The sequence below is a fragment of the Labeo rohita genome, chromosome 19 (assembly GCF_022985175.1).
Source record: "Labeo rohita strain BAU-BD-2019 chromosome 19, IGBB_LRoh.1.0, whole genome shotgun sequence".
Lineage (NCBI taxonomy): Eukaryota > Metazoa > Chordata > Actinopteri > Cypriniformes > Cyprinidae > Labeo > Labeo rohita.
In genome coordinates, this window is record NC_066887.1 from 33800296 (window position 1) to 33814493 (window position 14198).

At 29.8% G+C, this 14198-nt stretch overlaps 1 long non-coding RNA gene across 1 annotated transcript; it reads right to left on the reverse strand.

Moving 5' to 3' along the window:
• Positions 1–8594: 8594 nt before the first annotated feature.
• LOC127182061 (uncharacterized) lies at positions 8595–9988 on the reverse strand. Its single transcript, XR_007829844.1, has 3 exons — positions 9913–9988; positions 9404–9454; positions 8595–9272 (listed from the first exon to the last, which is right to left on the reverse strand). It is a non-coding gene; the product is annotated as an uncharacterized LOC127182061 (long non-coding RNA).
• Positions 9989–14198: the final 4210 nt, after the last annotated feature.

The window sequence follows — 14198 nt, forward strand, 5'->3', positions numbered from 1 at the left end:
TTATTTTTTACTTAAATTAACAGGATTTTATTTCATTTCTATAGTTGCTGTAAACAAGTCTCATTACAGTAATGAGAATGTTAAGAAATAATGATTTTTTTGTTTGTTTGTTTGCATTGTGACTTTTTTTATGACTTTTCAAAACATTATTAGATTATTATTTTTTCAGTTTCTCAGTTTTTCCTCATTATTTTTAATGCATTTTTTTATTTTATTAGGTAAAATACTAAATAGTATTCATATTTTTCAAAGTAGTACATTATTATTGCATGAATTGCATTTTTTACTCATTACAGTAATGAGAATTTGGGGAGAAATGTGCAATTTGCATAAAAACAATAAAGAATATTTAATATAATTTTGAAACAATATTTGAAAATTTGGGAAAGCCAACTTACTGAAATGCTATATAAACTTCTTATTCTTCTTCTGAGACTAAACTTTCTGACTCCAACTCCTAGAGCTTTAAAGGAGAAGTCCACTTCCAAAACAAAGATTCATAGATAATGTACTCCTTGTCATCCAAGATGTTCGTGTCTTTCTTTCTTCGGTTGTGAAGAAATTGTTTTTTGAGGAAAACATTTCAGCATTTTTCTCCATATAATGGACTGATATGGTGCCCCGATTTTGAACTTCCAAAATGCAGTTTAAATGCGGCTTCAAACGATCCCAGCCGAGGAAGAAGAGTCTTATCTAGCGAAGCAATCAGTTATTTTCATAAAAATAATACAATTTATATACTTTTTAATCTCAAATGCTTGTCTTGTTCTGCCTGATATCTGTGTATTGTGGCTCAAGACAGTTAGGGTATGTCAAAAAACTCCAATCGTATTTTCTCCCTCAACTTCAAAAATCATTTCAAAATCATCCTACATCACTGCAGAAGTACCGACACAGTCTTTGCAAAGTGAACATGCAAAGAAGATCAAACACCCTTAACAAAACAGGTAAAACAGCGATATAGGGCGATTTTGAAGTTGAGAAAGAACATGAGATGGGAGTTTTTCGACATACACTAACTGTCATGAACTGGAACAAAAACAGAGTTCAGGCAGAGCAAGACAAGACTAGTGTTTGACATTTTTTTTAATGACAATAACTGATCGTTTCACTAGATAAGACCCTTCTTCCTCAGCTGGGATTGTTTGCAAGCTGCATTTAAACTGCATTTTGGAAGTTTAAACTTCGCACCATATCACTCAAAAAACATAATTTCTTTACCAATGAAGAAAGAAAGACATGAACATCTTGGATGACAAGGGGTTGAGTACATTATATGTGAATCTTTGTTCTGGAAGTGGACTTCTCCTTTAACTCTACAAACTGCAAACTCAGCCCAGATCTTCAGACTGATCTGACCGGGTGTGCTACATCTTTTCTCACTGATCGGACTAAAAATGATGATTAAAACTGGGAAAAATCCCATAGACTTACACTGACGGAATGTTCAAATGAGCAACACTCTTCAAACTCCAACTGACAAAATTCAAATCTAAACTCCCAGAATCCCTTGACACTCAATCAAACTTCCCTTCTATGTACTGTATTTCTAATAACTCATTCAAACTAACATGCTAATCATGCTAACAACATGCTAGTAAAATGCTAATAATGTTAACAACATGCTAGTCACGTGCTAATCGTGTTACCAACATGCTACTTTTGCTAGCAACATGTTAGTAACATGCTAATCGTGCTTGAATAATGCTAGCAACCTGCTTGCTAATAATGTTAACAACATGCTAGTAACATGCTAGCAAAAAAAAATGCTAATCATGAAAGAAACATGCTAGTAACATGCTAATTATGCTAGCAACATGCTAGTTACATGCTAATCATGCTAGCAACATGCTAGTTACATGCTAATAATGTTAGAATCATGTTAGGAACATGTTTGCTAATAATGTTAACAACATGCTAGTCATGCTAGAATAATGCTAGCAACCCGCTTGCTAATAATGTTAACAACATGCTAGTAACATGCTAATCATGATAGAAACATGCTAGTAACATGCTAATTATGCTAGCAACATGCTAGTTACATGTTAATAATGTTAGAATCATGTTAGGAACATGTTTGCTAATAATGTTAACAACATGCTAGTCATGCTAGAATAATGCTAGCAGCATGCTTGCTAGTAATGTTAACAACATGCTATTAACATGCTAATCATGTTACCAACATGTTACTTATGCTAGCAACATGTTAGTAACATGCTAATCATGCTAGAATCATGTTAGCAACATGCTTGCTAGTAATGTTAACAGCATGCTAGTAACATGCTAGCAAAAACATGCTAATCATGATAGAAATATGCTAATTATGCTAGCAACATGCTAGTTACATGCTAATCATGTTAAGAACATGCTTGATAATAATGTTAACAACATGCTAGTCATGCTAGAATAATGCTAGCAACATGCTTGCTAGTAATGTTAACATTCTAGTAACATGCTAATCATGATAGAAACATGCTATAAACATTATGCTGGAATCATGCTAGGAACATGTTAGTAACATGTTAATCATGCTAGTAACATGCTAACAACATAATATCTATATATCTATCATCTACACTGTAAAAAACAATTTGTTGAGTCAACTTAAAATAATTTGTAACCTGGCTGCTTTAAAGTTCAGTCAACTCAAAAAAAAGTTTATTCAACTTGAAATGTTAAATTATAGTAAGTGACAACTTAGATATTTGAGTTGAATCAACTTCAGATTTTAAGGCAGCTGGGTTACTTACCCATCTGTTAAGTTTAGCAAACACAAATATCTAAGTTGTTACTTAGTACAACTTAACATTTCAAGTTGACTAAACTTATTTTAGTTGACTGAACTTAAAATTTTAAGGCAGCAGGGTAACAAATTATTTTGAGTTGACTCAACAAATTGTGTTTTTTATTTTTTTTACAGTGTATCTGACACTGTATTGCCTTCAAAACATTCAAGCTTTAGGCTTTAAAATTGTTCAGACTGAAACTCATAAAACTTTTAAAACTTATAATCTTTTAAAACTTTGTCAAACTTTCTGGTCAGGCTTTCTCAAGTCAACTTCAAAGTTTGTCTGGACGAACTTTTTTATCTAGTTTCATTTTTGGTGCACAGGGGCCGTAACAGTGCCAAAAATATACGTTTTGGGTTTTTTGATATTAAAAATAAGTAAGCAGATCCAGCTCAGGTGACAAATGTAATTCAAAAGTAACATAATACATTACTTTGCATGAAAAGTAACACAATTAGTTTCTTTTGAATGGAGTAACGCAACATTGTAATGGATTACTTTTAAAAGTAACTTTCCCCAACACTGTCTATATATTTAGAATAGACTTAACTTTTAAGAACGTGTGTTTCATGTAGTGAAATGCGATGGAGATGCTGTTGAAACTCTGATCAGACTCTCACAGTCGGTGAGTTGATTTCCACCTGCTCTCTCTCTGGTCGTCCCGCTGAGGACACAGACCGTTCAGAGCAGTTCAGATGCGTTTAGTTCCCAGAGCAATTGACCAATCATGTCTTCACCTGGGGCTAAAAGGAGTCCCGGGGTAAAGCCGCGTTAATGGGTGGGGAAAGCTTTTACCTCCATGTTGGACTGCTTTACAGAGGTTTGTTGTTTGATCTTAAAATACCTGCGCTGATGAGGTCGCCGTGGCGTAATTTGTGTGCTTAGATTGGCCTGGCGGGAGTAATGGAAGAAGATTGAGGCGCGCTTTCCCAAGTGAGTGCTCTTTCACCCTGCAGACGTCAGGGGTGTGATTTGGAGCTCATTTTGCTGATCAGATTGAAATCGGCTGCTTTGGTGAACAAATGACAGAGTGGATTCAGTTGATCAAGTCTGTTTCTGTACGGGAAGATAAAGTTGGTGTTTGAGAGTTTATTTCGCAGCTAAATCTATGTCAGATATCTGAAAACATATAAGTTATTAAAATTAATAGTTCCAACTGTGAAATCTGATTGGATGAGCCACATTCAAAACACTAATAATACCCTTAAAAGTGGTCAAAACATCCAGATATTAAAGAAAATTTCTTTCCAGACATGTTTTGTTCAACCTCCTTCAATGTTGGGGATTTGAAGCGTGAAGGTCATTGCATAAATGATTCATAATATCAAATATCATTGCACTAGACATTATTTACAGTCAATATTCTTGACAGTATTTTACTGTAAAATGATCACTGTCATTGTTTTCCCATAACAGGCTTATAAAGCTTGACGTGGACAATGCACACTACCATTCAGTTTAATGTTACAAAGTTACAAAAATAAATGCTGTTCTTCCTAAAAAAAAAAAAAAATGTTTGAAATGTTTGTTGAGCAGCAAATCAGTATATTAGAATGATTTCTGAAGGATCATGTGACACTGAAGACTGGAGTAGTGATGCTGAAAATTCAGCTTTGATCCCAGAAATAAATTAAGTTAACTTCTTTTAAATTGTAATAACATTTCACAGTTTTACTGTTTTTAGCATGTTTTTGATCGTATTAATTCAGCATTGGTGATCTTTAAACTTGCAGTTTAAAAAAACAATTAAACATTAAAAATAATATAATAATAAAATGTAAAATATATTTATATATTTATATTCAAACAAAGTTCAGGTCTAAACAGAAAATACAAAGACTAATTTTCAAAAATGATTAAATAATTTTACTAAAAGTATAATTTAAGCAGTTTAAAAATAGAACGACTTTTTGAGAATTTGTCTTTGTACTTTCTGTTTTTATTATAATTTTATTTTTCTATATATTTAATTAACTACTTACTTTGTATTTTTACTGCAATTAAATAATTTTGTTTCATAATATTTTTTACAGAACCATTACTTTCTGTTCAAACATTTTATAATTTTAATTCTATTATAATTTTATTTGTAGTTTAAAAACAAAACAACTTAAACATATTTAAAAAATAAATTAAATTATAAAAGAAATAAAATATTCAAACAGACAAATTATGAACAAATATTATTAAATAAAATTATTATTGCAATTATTGCAGTAAAAGTACAATGTAAGCAGTTTAAATATAAAACAATTAAATATAGAAAAATAAAATATAAAAAAATCAGGTTTGAACAGAAAGTAAGAAGACAAATTCTCAAAAATTAATAAATAAAATAACTTTAGTAAAAGTACAATTTAAGTAGTTTAAAAATAAAACATCTTAAATTATATATAAAAACTAAAATTTTAATAGAATTAAAATTATAAAATGTTTGAACAGAAAGTAGTTCTGTAAAAATATTTAAAAACAAAATAATTTAATTGCAGTAAATGTACAATGTAAAAATATTAAAACAATTAAATATAGAAAGATAAAATTATAATAAAAATATAATGTTTGAACAAAGTACAAAGACAAAATCTCAAAAATTAAAATATTTTTTAGTAAAAGTACAATTTAAGCAGTTTAAAATTAAAACAACTTAAACACACACACACACACACACACATATATATATATATATATATATATATATATATATGTATATAGAAAATGATAATAGAATTAAAATAATAAAATGTTTGAACTGAAAGTAATAGTTCTAAAAAATATTACTAAATAGTACTAAAAGTACAATGTAAGCAGTTAAACAATTAAACGTAGAAAAATAAAATAAAACGTTCAGGTTTGAACAGAAAGTACAATGACAAATTCTCAAAAATTAATAAATAAAATAAAATAACTTTAGTAAAAGTACAATTTAAGCAGTTTAAAAATAAAACATATAAAATGATAATAGAATTAAAATTATAAAATGTTTGAACAAATTGTTCTGTAAAAAATATTCAAAATAAAGTTTAATTGCAGTAACAAGTACAGTGTAAGCAGTTTAAATATTAAAGTATTAAATATAGAAAAATAAAATTATAAAAAGTTCAGGTTTTAACAGAAAGTACAAATTTTCAAAAATTAATACAATTATAAATAAATAAATAAAAATGAGTAAAAGCACCATTTAAACAGTAAAAAAAAACAATATAAAAAATAAAATTGTAATAGAATTAAAATGATAAAACGTTTGAACAAAAACTTAAATTACAAAGACAATTTCTGAACAAATACAATGATTTAATTGCAGTAACAAGCACGGTGTAAACAGTTTAAATATAAAACAACTAAATACAGAAAAATTTAATTATAATAAAAAGTTCAGGTTAGAACAGAAAGTACCATGACGACAAAATTATTCTGGGAAAATATATATATATATTATATAAATTAAAATCGAAAAAGAAAATGAATTAATTTTGATAAAAGCAAAATACAAGCAGTTTAGAATACTGAACATGTAATAAAATTACGCAATTTCACAGGTGCGGAAATGAGTCTGTACAGCCCTTAGACAATTTTCCACACGCACAAACAAAAAACATAAAGACCTAAAAAAAGACATGAAGCATCAATAACTTGACAAGCACACTCTATTGCAAAACAGTACATTGACAAGCACACTACTAACATAAAAACATTCCAGGCAATCATTGAGAACCACACCTGTTGGCCCCAGTTCACAACTACAGACAGAAAGCACTAAACATTTATGTTCGGCTGTTTTTACGTCATTCAACAAGCAAACGTTATTCAGCTCAGACACATCGGAGACAAGACTTCAAAACACACACACACACACGCACATGCGCTCGCTCTTCATGACTGTATGTGCTGCTGATCCTAATAAATCAAGATGCTGATTCCTGTGCTTCACGTCCAGGAGACTCGTCTTTTAACACCTGTATTCTCTTCTATTCTTCAAGTCAAATATGAGGCTTTCTGGAGCCCTGAGGGACATTACAGACGTCTTACATCAACATTTACTGCTGCGCTGTGTTGAAAACAGGACAGACGCAGATTAAACACCTCTATAAAACTAACCAAACTCCTACAGAATCCATTCATGCACCTGTTGACAAAATCAGACGTCTCTCTAGCACATTAAGTGTTAAAAAGACGCTTGTTTTGACCCGTCAACACCTTCCAGAGCGAGTAAACGCTCACTTTAGGAACAAGAGTGCGGCGTGCCAAAAATCTCATTCAGTGGAGAGGCAGTAAATCTGTCTTACCTTCAGCCGCGGGACACAGAGACAGCGAGACGCCTGTCACACACACACACACACACACACACACACACACACACCTTACTGCGCATGAAGAGCATGTCAACAACTGAGAACTGATGTGGAAATATAGCTCAAACTGAAGTTTTGAATGGTTTGAATTACTCAAATGAAATAAAATGAAGAGCAAATTTGCCTTCAGGTTCCAGTTTTTCTCACACTTTGCTCAGATTTGCCTAAAATGTCAAAAGTCAAGACATCTCAACATAGATATTTATCAAATTCTGTGTTAAAATATCTATATATACACATTATACATTTTGATTATATATAATTATATAATTAATATAAAATATAAATTATACTAAATATATAATATATATTATATAATATTTTAGATAATAGAACCATTATGGAATAAATGTGTGATAAATTAATGATAGTATTATATTTTTATATAATTTTTATATGTAATATTATATAATATATATGAATCTATACCATTAAATATATAATTATCTATCTATCTATCTATCTATCTATATATATATATATTATAATATTGGAATTGTGGAATAAATATGGGATAAATATATGATGGTGTTACATTATCATACAATGTTCTATAAAATAATGTTAATATAATATATACAATTATGCCTAAAATGTGAAAAGTCAAACTCCTACAAAAAAAAAAAAAACAGCTCTCTTTTTGTTTACATCTGAGATACAAAGTTAAGTTGAATTCATAACCTATGAAATTCATAATCTATATGAATCTATCTATATCATTAAATATATAACATAATATATATTATAATATACTATATATAATATTGGAATATTGGAATAAATATGTGATAAATATATGATAGTGATACATTATCATACAATATTCTATAATTATAATATTAATATAATTTATACAATTATGTATAGATTTTATTTATACACACACACACACACACACACACACACATATATATATATATATATCACTATAAACATTTTAATAAAAATATATAAAAAATATATGTACATTGGTGTGTGTATATAATACTATAAACATTTTACATTTTAATAAAAATATATATATATATATATATATATAAACATTTTAACAAATATATATAAATATATATCCAATATAATATATATTATACACATTATATAATATAGATAATCTAACCATTATGGAATAAATAATATATAATAAATTATATAATATAACAACTTTTCTAATTATTATACCTTATATATAGACATTATAAACATATTAAAAATATATATATGTTTGTGTGTGTATATAGTAATATATATATATATATATATATATATATATAAACATTGTATTATAGTGTATAAATTCCAATATAATACATGTTATACACACTATATAATATTATAGATAATCGAACCATTATGGAATTGATGCCATATAATACTATATTATTTAATAGTAATAATTTTATATAATTTCATACATTTTTTTATTATATATAATAATAGAATTAATAAACACATTTTATTAAAATATATATAATACACATTATATAATATTATAGATAAAGAAAGCATTATGGAATAAATGTGTGATAAATATATGATAGTATTTCTGTTTATTTATATATACAACATTCTATTTTATATAGAGAGAGAGAGAGAGAGTTCAGATGCAAAACCAGCTAAAATCCATCTCGGTCAAAAATGAGATACTGAGTGAATGCTCTCGACACATATTATACGTCCATCAAATACTTCTACTTCAAACTCACTAAATTCCAGCCTCAGCCCAATCAGAAGAACCAGTACTTACACAGAAACCTATACAAAGTAGCCAGAAAGAAATGCTCATTTTAAAGAAATACGTCAGATGGATTTAGAGGCTTTTGCATCTGAACTCTTCATATATATAGAGAGAGAGAGTGAGATTAAATGTTATAATATATCATTAAATATATAATGTTTTATGATATACAACTATGTAAAAATCTCTATCGCTCTCTCTCTCTCTTTCTTTGTGTGTGCATTCAATCTTAAAAAACACAAGATTAATTGCATTTTTCAGAACGCATCTCATCTCAAAAAAGCGTTATTTCTGTAGTGACTCTTGTTGTTCTTGGGGTTTTCTTGAGTTGCACAGCTTCAGTCAGTCACATTGAGTCTGTAATTGCACTGTAAATGTCAGCAGCAGACTGTTGTTGAACTGAAATGCAAACACACAGATCAACACAAACCATACATCAACATCCAGTGCCTCCACATTTCATTAATGAATATCTGCTGCTGTTTCATGCTTAAAGAGACCGAACAACTCAGAGTTGGGAAGTTCCTGACCTTCAATGTTTCCAGTTCATTTACTGCCCCCTACTGGACATTACTGGAGATCTGCAATATTATATGCATATCAAGTCATATATAAGAATAAGTATATAAGAATATTAGGTCATTTTGTCCTGATTGCATTTAGATTTAAACTTTAAGATCATTTCTGTACCACATATCAGAATTAGTTTTACATTAAAGTCATTACACACAAAGTACGTAAAGTGCTTTAGCTTCCATCAAGATTGACATTAAGAACATTAACCGTGAAGAAAACAAGTGCTTCCTTTACAAATGCAAACAATTACAAATATACTCCTAATGCAAGTGAGAGTGTGCAAATAAAGTATAAAGCAAATAAACAAACTAACAAACAATAATAATAATAATAATAATAATAGAATTTAAGGTTGTATGCACGGTGTGTTATTTCATAATATTTTTAAAGAACTAATATAATTAAGCTAATACCAAAAAAGCTATTAACAGCATGTTAGGTCAAAAAAATGTAAACACTAGACCTTGCTAGGGCAGCTTCCCACGGCCAGCAGAGGGCATCAGAGACAAACTCTGACACTCAAGACATCAGCTGCTGAGGAAGAAGAAACAAGAATTTGAATGCAGGTTGTCAGTGAGTGTGAATCACACAAACACACACACACACACACATGAACAGAAGTGAATGTGTTTTCGGTGCTGAGCCTGTTCTGAACATTACATCAGTTACTGAGATACTGATATACTAATGCAATTTAACAAATACAGCTATTAATGCCAGATTAAATTAACTGAAATAAAACAATAAGATGTCTTATAGCTGTTTTATAGTTCAGAATATGAGTAATTAAACATTAAAGAAGTCCACTTCCAGAACAACAATTCACAAATAATATACTCACCCCCTTGTCATCCAAGATGTACATGTCTTTCTGTCTTCAGTCGTGAAGAAATTATGGTTTTTGAGGAAAACATTTCAGGATTTTTCTCCATATAATGGACTTGATTGGTGCCTTGATTTTGAACTTCCAAAATGTAGTTTAAATGCAGCTTCAAAGGCTCTAAACGATCCCAGACGAGGAAGAAGAGTCTTGTCTAGCGAAACAATCTGTCATTTTTTCGGAAAATAAAAATTTGTTCACTTTTTAAGCACAAAAACTTGTGTAGCACAGGCTCTGGGATGCGTTCACGTACTTTTGAATCACGTCGAAAGGTCACGCTGAACTACAGACCCAGTGTTTACAAAGCGAACGCGCAAAGACTAAGAAAGTGCAAGTAAGTCAAACGCTGTTTACAAACAAAAAGGTACAACGATGTCGGACGATTCTGAAGTTGTAGGAGAAAATAAGATGGAGTTTTTCACCATACTCTACCTTTTTGAGCCGGAGCACACAGATGATGAACTTAGACATGATTCATAGTAGTGATGGGAAGTTCGGATCATTTTACTGACTCAGACCTTTGAGTCTCGTTCAGCAAAATGAACAAATCTTTTTTTGAGTTGTTCATTTGTTTATTTTAGCAAAATATAATTAAAATGTTACGTGTTACTTCCCTAACACATCTACTGCTTACACAAACGTTGATCACACTTAAAACAAAACAAAACTATAATGCTATAAGAAACAGAAAAATGTATTCATTGTTTACCTGGGTCTTTAGTCTATGATTAGCTCACCTCACCTCTTATCTGACAAGTTTTCGGGTTTGAGTCGTTCGTTCATCACGTGACAGCCCCATAAGATGAATGAATGACTTGAAACAGGTGAACTAATTCCAGTACAGAACCAAATAGGATGTTGTGCATACACAACTGAACGAATCACTCCCCGAGACGACTCGTTCTTCGCGAGTCACATCAAAGATTCGTTCAAAATGAAAGAATAGTTCAAGAACGACCCATCACTAATTCGTAGCATCGTGGACACGCATCCCAGAGCCTGTGCTATAAGCTTTTGTGCTTAAAAAGTATAAAAAAAATTATTTTTCAAAGGAAATGACCGATCGTTTCGCTAGATAAGACCCTTCTTCCTCATCTGGGATCATTTAGAGCCTTTGAAGCTGCATTTAAACTACATTTTGGAAGTTCAAAATCGGGGCACCAATGAAGTCCATTACGTGGAGAAAAATCCTGAAATGCTTTCCTCAAAAAACATAATTTCTTTATGACTGAAGACAGAAAGACATGAACATCTTGGATGACAAGGGGGTGAGTACATTATTTGTAAATTGTTGTTCTGGAAGTGGACTTTTCCCTTAAAGGGGTCATCGGACACTAAGTTCACTTTTACATGTTGTTTGAACATTAATGCGTGTTGGCAGTGTATGTACAAATTTACCCTATAATGATAAAAATCCATGCAGTGGTTTTTAATTAATCTGTAAAAATAATATTCCCTTTTTCAAATCGAGCCATTCTCAGATGCCTGTCGTTGTGGCATCACACCCACAGAGGCCGCTCCCACCATAGTTGATTGACATGAGCTCTCACCTCAGATCAGCTGTAACAGTCCAGTAACTTTCCTTGTTTCGATGCCGGAGCAGGAATGTAAGTTAGACAAGAATATCTCTGATTGAGTGATTGAGGTGTTGTGTTGCTGGATGTAATAATGAACATAGTGGTCGTCATTTACTCCCGACATCTGAGCAGCTGAAGATGCAGTAGATTACATTTGTTTGTGAAGGGAATGCACCTCCCGATCTACATATATCCGTCTATGTTCACGCAAATCATTCGTGATCCAGCTTCACTTACAGCAGAAGTGAGTATAATGTTTTTTTATGAATCTTTGTGATCGCCTTTCCTTATAATGTGGTAGTTAGGAAGTTTAGCGGCTAAAGTAAACAAGATCGTCACTCCACAGAGAGAAGAGAGGGGCGGGGCGAGCAGAGCTCATTTGCATTTAAAGGAACAGCTCCTTAGAATGAGATGATTTTTGCAGAGCTGATTTTGACAAGGTAAAAAGGGTGTTGTTTTACAAAACCATTGAGAATTTTTAACCAAAGTATATTAGAGACTTTTCATTAAGACCATAAAGAATCATATCAACTTGTGGAAAATGGGCATCCGATGACCCCTTTAACAGAATAAAAAGATCTATTGATCTAAAACATTTGTGAACTGTTAGATAATGCTTTTAATCTTTTCAGAATTAAAACGAACATTTCATTAAAATTTTACACAATTAAGTCTAAATCTGCATTTTTTTTTTTAAATATATATTTTTAAATTAAAATATATGTGACCCTGGACCACAAAACCAAAAGTCTTAAGTAACATGGGTATATTTGTAGCAATAGCCAAAACATTGTATGGGTCAAAATTGATTTTTCTTTTTTGCCAAAAATCATTAAGATATTAAGTAAAGATCATGTTCCATATATTATATGATATAAAGATATTTTATAAATTCCCTACCGTAAATATATCAAAACTTAAGTTTTGATTAGTATTATGCATTGCAAAGAACTTCATTTGGACAACTTTAAAGGTGATTTTCTCAATATTTAGATTTTTTTTTTCAATTCAAATTCAATTCAGTTGAATCCTATCTTAACAAACCACACATCAATAGAAAGCTTATTTATTTATATTCATCAGCTTTCAGGTGATGATTTGATGTATTAATAAAAAGTTTACCCTTATGACTGGTTTTGTGGTCCAGGGTCACAAATGTAACCAAATTAGAGAATGTGATAATCATGTTTTGTTTAAAAAATGTTGCAGAAAAAATTATAATATTACAAATACTATAAGTAAAAGACCTTCTCAAATTCTTTTACATTTTTTAAAAAATAAATAAATAAATAAATAAATAAAAGTAATAATAATAATTAAATAAAAATAAAAAACAAGTAACTTCAAAAATATACATATATGCCTATGGTTTTTATTTATTTATTGTAAAATTATAACTTTAAATCTAAAATATCGATCATATATAATATATTTATAAATATAGTTAAAGACAGATTAAAAGAAGACATTCTCTAATTGACTTAATAATAAATGAGAAATATAATTTTACGATAATTATGTTTTGTTCATGTCAGATCAGTGCCGCTGTCATTAAAACAACAAAATATCAGCAAAAAAAATGTAAATTTCACAAAAATATTTTTTGAAAATACAAATAACAATATAAATAATTTCAAATATATTGAATTATGTTCAAGCTGTATGCAAGATATGTAGAAACAAAGTAGAAATAAAATGATAATTGGTGGCCAAAAAGACTCTGCATTTCATCAGATTGTAAGAAGTGGTTCAGGTATTAATGCCAGGCCAAAAAAACAATAAAATAAAACAATAAGCAACAATAAGATATCTTTAAGTTGCATTATCATGGTTAAAGCATGCTGTTATGCAAAGTGCAGAAATATGATTAAAGACACCAGTGTTCAATAAGCAATTAACAAAATAAACGTAATCTAATGATCTGAAGTATTTCTGAACTATGTTAGGTAACTTTTTTGTCTTTTCAGAACTGGAACCTTTTTCAGAACTTTTTTTTTTGTTTTTTGTTTTTTTTTTTGTGGTTTGAAATCTGGAAATAAATGTAACCAAATTAGTAACAAGAGAATATGATAATCATGTTTTGTTCAGAAATTTTGTCAAAAAAATTATAATACTACAAATAAGATAAGTAAAAAGACATTCACAAATTCTGACATTTCTCACTTAAAAAAAAAAAAAATATATATATATATATATATATATATATATATATATATATAAATAACTTAAAAAATACACATATAGGCCTATGGTTTTTATTTATTTTAAAAATAAAATATAAAATATTGTTCA